Source organism: Mus caroli, unplaced genomic scaffold, assembly GCF_978045245.1.
Source record: "Mus caroli unplaced genomic scaffold, Mus_caroli_1 scaffold_12, whole genome shotgun sequence".
NCBI lineage: Eukaryota > Metazoa > Chordata > Mammalia > Rodentia > Muridae > Mus > Mus caroli.
Window position 1 is genome coordinate 39252726 of NW_028227267.1, and position 8732 is coordinate 39261457.

Sequence of the window (8732 nt, forward strand, 5' to 3'; positions counted from 1 at the left end):
TAGAGATCAGGTTGTCAAGCTTGGTGGTGAGCACCCTTAGCCTGAGCCACCTCAGTAGCCTACCTATTTTTATTTTTTATTTTGAAATTAGATATTTTTTTACTTACATTTCAAATGTAATCCCCTTTCCTAGTTTTCCCTCTGAAAATCCCCTATCCCCTCTCTCCTCCTGCTGTTCCACAACCCACCCATTCCCATTCCTGGTCTTGGCATTCCCCTATACTGGGGCATAGAAACTTCACAGGACCTAGCGCCTCTCCTCCCATTGATGATCAACTAGGCTATTCTCAACTACATAAACAGCTAGAGTGACATGTTCCACCATGTGTTTTCTTTGATTGGTGGTTTAGTTCCAAGGAGCTCTGGGGGTACTGGTTAGTTCATATTGATGTTCCTCCTATGAGGCTTCAAACTCTTTCAGATCTTTGGGTACTTTTTCTAGCTCCTTCATTGGGGACTTTGTGCTCTGTCCATGTCTGATGATTGTGAGCATCCACTTCTGTATTTGCCAGGCACTGGCAGAGCCTCGCAGGAGACAGCTATATCAGGGTCCTGTCAGCAAGCTCTTGTTGGCATCTGCCATAATGTCTAGGTTTGGTGTTTATGGGATGGATCCCCAAGTGGGGCAGTCTCTGGATGGTTGTTCCTTCAGTCTGCTCCAACCTTTGTCTCTGTAACTCCTTCCAAGGGTATTTTGTTTCCACATCTAAGAAGGATTCTGAGCTTCTGGGATAATATCCACTTACCAGTGAGTGCATATCATGTGTGTTCTTTTGTGATTGGGTTACCTCACTCAAGATGATATCCTCCAGACCCATCCATTTGTCTAAGAATTTCATAAACTCATTGTTTTTAATAGCTGAGTAGTACTCCATTGTGTAAATGTAACACATTTTCTGTCTCCATTCCTGTCGAGGGACATGTGGGTTCTTTCTAGCTTCTGCCTATTATCAATAAGGCTGCTATGAACATAATGGAGCATGTGTCTTTATTACGTTGTTGGAGCATCTTCTGGGTATATGCCCAGGAGTGGTATTGCTGGATTTTCCGGTAGAACTATGTCCAGTTTTTTGAAGAACCACCAAACTGATTTCCAGAATGGTTGTAGCAGCTAGCAATACCACCAGCAATGGAGGAGTGTTCCTCTTTCTCCACATACTTGTCAGTATCTGCTGTCACCTGAGTTTTTGATCTTAGCCATTCTGACTGGTGTGAGGTGGAATCTCAGAGTTGTTTTGATTTGCATTTTTTCTGATGATTAAGGATGTTGAACATCTTTTTATGTGCTTCTCAGCCATTCTGTATTCCTTAGTTGAGAATTCTTTGCTTAGCTCAGTTCACCATTTTTTAATAGGGTTATTTGTTTTTTTGGAGTTCAATTTCTTGAGTTCTTTATATATATTGTATATTAGCCCCCTATCAGATTTAGGATTCCTAGCCTGACTTTAAAAAAATATGGAACTATTCACAAATTTGCCTGTCATTCTTGAGCAGGGGCCATGCTAATCTTCTCTGTATCGTTCCAATTTTAATATATGTGCTGCTGAAGTAAGCACAAGAAAATGTTCTTAACCTAAATAAGGAGATGTCTGACAAAGCACAAGATCCATACAGAACACCAAACAGGCTGGAATAGAAAAGAATTTCCCCATGACACACAGTAATCAAAACACTAAATGTACAAACAAAGAAAGAACATTAAGTAAGGTATGAAAGTAGACATATTAGAATAACTCCTGACTTTTCAATGGAGAATAAAGGACAGAAGGGCCTAGACAGATGTGCTACAAACTCTAAAAGACTATAGATGCTGGCACAGAGTACTATATCCAGTAAAACTCTCAATCATCATACAAGCAGAAAATATGACATTCCATGATAAAACCAAGTTTAACCAATACATATTTACAAATTCAGTTCTACTGAAAGCACTAGAGGAAAAACTTTAACTGCAAGACTTTATTAACCCAAGAAACCCAATAAGTAATGAACAATCTGAGATTAGTGAATCAAAGGGGTTGCACCTCACAGCACAACAACAAAATAACAGGAATCAAAAAAATACTGCTCATTGATAACTATAAATATCTATGATATGAATTCCTCAATAAAACTACAGATTAACAGACTGGGTTCAAAAACAGGATCCATTCTTCTGCTGCAGCCAAGAAACACACCTTAACTTAACATCAAGGATAGGTATCACCGCAGGGTGAAAGCATGAGAAAACATATTGTATGCAAATGATCCCAGAAAGCAAGCCAGTGTAGCCATTTTAATATCTGACAAAATAAACTTCAAACCAAACTAATCAGAAGACACAGAGAAGGACACTGGATACTCAATGAAGGGGGAAAAACATCAAGAGGTCATTGTAATCTAAACATTTATGCATCAAACATAAGAGCATCCAAGTTCATAAAAGAAACATGAGTACAGTGAAAACCACATATTGATCTTCACATAGTGATAGTGATAGGGTGATTTCAATACCATACTCTCAACAATATATATGTCATCTTGGCAAAACTCAGCAGGTAAATGCTGGAAGTAAGTGACATCATACTTCAAATGGACCTAGCAGATATTTACACCTAAACACAAAAGAATGAACTTCTTTCCCAGAAGCTCATGGAACATTCTCAAAAATTGGCCACATATATCTCCATGAGACAAAGCAAGTCTCAAAAGATACAAGAAAATTGAAATAATACTCTGTATACTGTCTGAACCTCACAGCTTAAAGCTGGGTATTATCTACAACAGAAATAACAGAAAGCGTAAAAACTCATGGAAAATGAACATCTCTCTACTGAATGAAAAACTGGGTCAAAATAGAAATTGAGAAAGTAATGTAAAACATTTTAGAATTCAATGACAATGAAAACACAACAATATCAAACTTATGGGACACATTTAAGGCAGTTTTAAGAGGTAAGTTCATAACAATAATATTTGCATCATGAACCTGCAAAGATCTCATACTATTAACTTAATGACACACTAGAAATCTCTAGAAAAAAAATTAAGAAGCAACAGACAAAGGGAGTAGATAGCAAAAAAAAAAAAATCATACTCAGGAGTGGCATAAACAAAATACAGACAAACACAAACAATACAAGAAATCAATGAAACAAAGAGTTGATTCTTTCAGAAATCCAGTAAAATTGATAAGCCCTCATCCAAATTAACTAAAAGGCATAGATGAAAAATTAATAAAATGATGGATTAAAACGAGGCTATCACAATAAACACTGAAGAAATTCAGGGAATTATAGGACATAATTTAAAAATCTCTAGTCAACCAAATTGGAAAACTTACAAGATATGGATGAATTTCTTGATACACATTATCTATCAAAGTTAAGTGAAGATCAGAAAAGTAATTTAAACAGATCTATAATTCCTATAGAATAGAAGCCATAATAAAGTCTCTTAACCACCACCACCACCACCACCACCACCACCACCACCACCACCACCATAAAAACCAAAGAAAACCCAGGTCCAAGTGGGTTCATTACAGATTTCTACTAGACTCTCAAAGAAGAATTAAAACCAACCTTTCTCAAAATATTTTGCAGCATATCCCATATCCATGCCCAGTCCTGTAATCTTCCTTTGCACCACAGCTGTCTTCTATGCTTTGTCAGGACTTGCCCTACTTGCATCCACTCAGTAGAATCCTTTGGGTCACCTCCAATACCACATTCCACTGCCCATGTCCTCATTCAGGGTATAACTTGTTGAGTACACCTGACCTCCTCAACTACACCTTTTCCTCAATCTACTAGATATAGCCTGGGTACTACAATTCCTGTACTAGGCTAGTTTGGCTTTACTACAGAGGAACACCTTAGGGCTTAGACCAGTATTCCAGGTACCTGTCTAGCAAACCACAAGACAATCCTACATCATTTATAAGCTTTCCACTCAAACATATCTACCTACACATTCTAAGTTTAAAACAGGAACCACATTCTGTATAATAGCCCAGTTTTCTCTGGTCCCCTGAGTTCATTGTACACAACTATTTCCAACCCCTAGACCTAACTAACCCATGCCTACAAGACATGCTAAAATAAAGAATCCCCAAACTCTATATACATCTTATAGAGACATATATATGCATCTAAAATCTAAGTAACTATCACAACTCAGCAATTAGTAGATAATGTGATTAAGAAGTGTACAAATACTTAAACCAACATGTAAAACAAGAAGATATATAATAGCCAATGTATATATCTTCTCCCCCACCTTGCTCCATCCAAAACAAACTCAGAATTAACAAAGGAAGTCCATATGCCTAGATATCATCACAGGAAACACTTTGTAGGAATTTGGCTGGAATTTGACTTTGGGCTAGGACTCAGGATATAGGCTCAGATGAGAATATTTACATTTGTGCTAATACAAAACACAAGGTAGACTCAATTGAGGATTGTGTGGCATTCCTTTTATCTTGTTTATCCTGATAAGATCCTAGAAACAGTGACCATGGGATTTTGTTTATTGCCTTGTTTGTTTCTTGACCTAGAACTGACCTTATTATTTGCATATACTTAAAATGATATAAAAGCAGACTGGTAAACAATAAACCTGCTTTAGCCTCAGCACTGTTTGGAGTCATGGTGTAATGTTGTCTAATTGTCTTTTTCTTTTCAATCCTCGTTCTCTCTGTTGAGATTCTGTTGACTAACTGAGCTGCCTTGGCCAGATGGTGCCTCAACATTGGAGCTCAAGTAATGGGAATACAGAGTAGGACACCATTGGAAAGTGAGTGTGTACAAAGAAAAATTTGGGCCAGTGGTGAATAAACCCTGTAAAAAGGGACAAGGTACAATGCTTTTTGTGTATGTGTTTAGAGTTATGCTAAAATCCAGAGAAGCAAAGATAATTCTTATAGATGCTTTTAGTTTTTGGACTATGATTAGAGATAGTTTACACCCTAGAAATGAAAGAGAGCAGTTCTCCCTTCCTATCCAGGGATGCTTTGGTAAAAGAGAAGGAAAATGAATGTAAGCTGTTTCAGAGATTTCCTAGGGACAGGAGGAGGTTGGGAGATATTCTGCTTCCTCTCTGACTCCCACTGGAGGATGCTTAGTTATGGTTCTGTGTATGTTAGGTAGGCTATCTGGTACCCAAGCACATATAGTTCTTTCCCCTCTCTGTTTATTGTCTGTCCTTGGCACTCTAATCCATCCATGTCTGTCAGTTTATGTCTGTGCTTTTGTTTTATTGCTTGATTGTTGCTCTATGTTTCCTGTTCAAAAGAAAAAAGTGGATAAAACTTTATCTTCTGTTTGTCCACCCCTTGATTTAGTCTTAACTCATTAAAAAAAAAAAGGCAGTTTCAATAGGCACAACAAAAACTGATAAGTTGCCCTGCACCTGTAGCTAGGAGTCTAGCGTAGTTGGAGAAACCTTGCCAGGGGTTGATTGTCTTTGCAAGCCACTCTTAGCTCTTCAAGGGGCCAAAGCTTCTCAGCTTCTATAGTGAGAGAGCTGATGGCTGCTTTTCCTAGAAAAATCTTTGTCATTGTGTTTATTGGGTTCAGAAGGTGACAAGGTATTCCTCTCTTGAAATTACAGCTGGAAAAAGTAAGAAAAATTTGTCTGTTCTAAATATATAAGACATGTGTAGCCACTTCATTTTTGTTTCTGACTGGTTTTAAATGTGTAAATATACTCTGCATATTTTGGTTATAGATTATTGGCTTATAGATTATTGGGTATGATTTAAAAATTGTAACATTAGTAACAGAAAGTTATCTTAAAACGTAACTCAGGGTTGAAGTCATTCTATACAGCAACATGTGGCATGAGCCAATCCAGGGAAACAGGTCTCTAAAGATACCTCTAAATTGGGATAATATTTTATGTAATTATTATCCTAGAAATCAGACTTATAAAAGATGAGATTTAAAACAATGTCTCTTTAATGACGTATTAAAAGGTATTCCATCATGCATTCACATATAAGAACTGGCAGTCAGACTTTGTAACATGAAAGTAATGCACTTGGTATTGATTTTAGAGAGATGGATTGTCTCATTGTTAAAGATTTGTTTTGCTTTCCAACATTATGTTTATGTTCTGATATTTCAAAAGAAACTTAAAAATTATAGTTAAACTGCCAATTTTCCATTAGATGAAATGTACAATTCAATCACAAGTTCAATATTTTAATTCTCCTTGGAACTTACCCATATTTGTTATTAGGAAAAAATCAGGCAAGTGGAGATTATTGCAAGATTTATGAAAGGTTAATGGAACTATGGAACTCATGGGAGCATTGCAACCTGGCTTACCTACTCCAGCTGCCATTCTAAAAATTACATATAAAATTATCATAGACTTAAAAGAGTGTTTTATTCCTTTGCATTTTGATGATTGTAAAAGGTTTGCATTTAGTATGACTGCTTGCAATTTTAGAGAACTCATGAAACAATATCATTGGAAAGTTTTACCTCAAGGAGTGGCTAATAGCCCTACGTTATGTCAAAAATTGTTGCTGCTTCAATACAAGAGGTTAGGACTATGAATCTGTGTATATTATTCATTATATGGATGATATTTTGTTGGATGATTCCTCTGCAGGCGTTTTACTATGAGCCTTTGCTCTTATACAATAAGCTTTAAAATCTTGAGGATTAGTGGTTTCTCTAGAAAAGATTCAAAGGCAATATCATTTTCAATATTTGGGACATCAGTTATGTCGTAAACAAATTGTGGCACAGAAAATTCAAATAAGAAAATATAACTTACTTACTTTAAATGATTTTTAAAAGTTGTTAGATGTTAATTGGCTAAGACCTCATCTTAAGTTTACCACAGGAGAACTTAAACCTCTGTTTGATATTATCAAGGGGCATGCAAATACCAATTCCCCTCAACAATTAACTGGTGAGGAATGAATAGCTTTGCAGAAGCTAGAGGAAGCTATTAGTCAACAGCAGACATATTATATAGACTATGATCAATTATTGGCTGTTGTGTTCTTGCTACTTCTCATGCACCCACAGCAGTCCTTTGGCAAAAGGGACAGTTCATCTGGATTCATCTTTCTTCATCTCCAAGTAAAGTTTTAACACTGTGTGCTGAAGCGGTTGCAGTGTTAATACAGAATTATAGGATAGAATCACGAAAGTATTTTGGGAAAGAATCTGATAAAATATTTATTCCTTATTTCAAACAGCAATTATATTGGGTTTTGCAGAATACTGATATTTGGCCAATTGAATGTGCTAATGTTTCAGGCAAAATTGATAATCATTATTCCAATGACAAGTTGTTACAATACATGATTTTGTATTTCCTATAAATTTATGCATGCAGTCCATAGAGAATGAGCTTAGTGTATTTACAGACAGCTCATCTAATGGGAAGGCAGCATATATAATTGGATCACATGATCTTTCTCTTGAGTTTCCCCATGCTTCAGCACAAATAGTTTAATTACATGCTGTAGCCAAAAATCAAGCTTTCTATTTGTATACTGATAGTCAATATATAACTCGTGGTTTACAATTGCTTGAAATTGTTCATTTTCTTTTTAGATAATTCTAATTCTCAAATTTCAAAATTATTTGTGCAGATACAACTCAATTTAAGAGAACATACTGTTCCTTACTTTAGAGGACATTTAAGAGCTCATAATGGATTGCCCAGACCCCTTGGTGAGGGCACTACCACAGCAGATTTATATAACAGGCAGGTTATAGGCCTTACAGGAACAGTTAGCCAAACAATATCATTCTTTACATCATCAAAATAGTAATAGCTTGAGACAACAATTGGGTATTTCTATAGAATATGTATGTCAAATTGTAAATACTTGTCCTCAGTGTCCTTAATTGCTACCTGTACCACATAATGGTACTGAGCTTTGATACTGCAGATAATGCTGATAAAATCATTCATGGCCTGAAGTCAGTGTTTCCATCTTGGTCAAGCTTCAAGAATGGCATATATAGCTTGCTCATTCTAGCCATTCTTGTCTTGGGAATACTTTTATTTCTGCCCATTGTGATAAAACTTGCTTTTAACAACATCAATATGTTGGCAGCCAAAATACATGGCTTGAAACTAAAAATGGATCCCCATTTAGTTATTAATATAACAGGCTGCCAGCCAATGATGGGTAAGATTCTCCACAGAGCCTTACCAACCTAAGATAGGTGCAGTCTTGTTTATGAAATCAAAAGGGGAAGATGTGGAGAGCTTTGGGGGCTACCATGTAGGAATTTGGCAGGAATTTGACTTTGATGCTAGGATTCAGGAAGTAGCCTCAGATAAGAATACTTATATTTGAATGAATTCAAAGCTTAAGGTAAACTCAGCCAAGGAATGTATGGCATTCTGATAAGCCCCTAGAAACAGTGACTTTGTTTATTGCCTTGTTTCTTGACTATTTGTGTTTATTGCCTTGTTTGTTCCTTGACCTAGAACTGGCCTTATTATTTGCATATACTTAAAATGGTATAAAAGCAGACTGGAAAAAAAATAAACCTGCTTCCACCTCAGCACTGGCTGGAGTCATGTTATAATGTCTAATTGTCTTTTTCTTTCCAATCCTCACTCCTTCCCTTGAGACCTGGTTGACTGACTGAGCTGGTTTGGTCACAGTATATTCTCTCCAAAGCCAACCAGTCCTGCAGAAATGCTTCCCTATAAGAATTACCAGAGCACAGAAGTTAAAAGAGCAATCATAAATCCTTTCAAAGAAT

The 8732-nt window shown here is 36.4% G+C and overlaps 1 non-coding gene across 1 annotated transcript; it reads right to left on the reverse strand.

Annotated features, from left to right (window-relative positions):
• Positions 1-1449: 1449 nt before the first annotated feature.
• LOC115030024 (U6 spliceosomal RNA) lies at positions 1450-1556 on the reverse strand. Its single transcript, XR_003835617.1, has one exon. It is a non-coding gene; the product is annotated as a U6 spliceosomal RNA (small nuclear RNA).
• Between the last annotated feature and the right edge of the window lie 7176 nt (positions 1557-8732).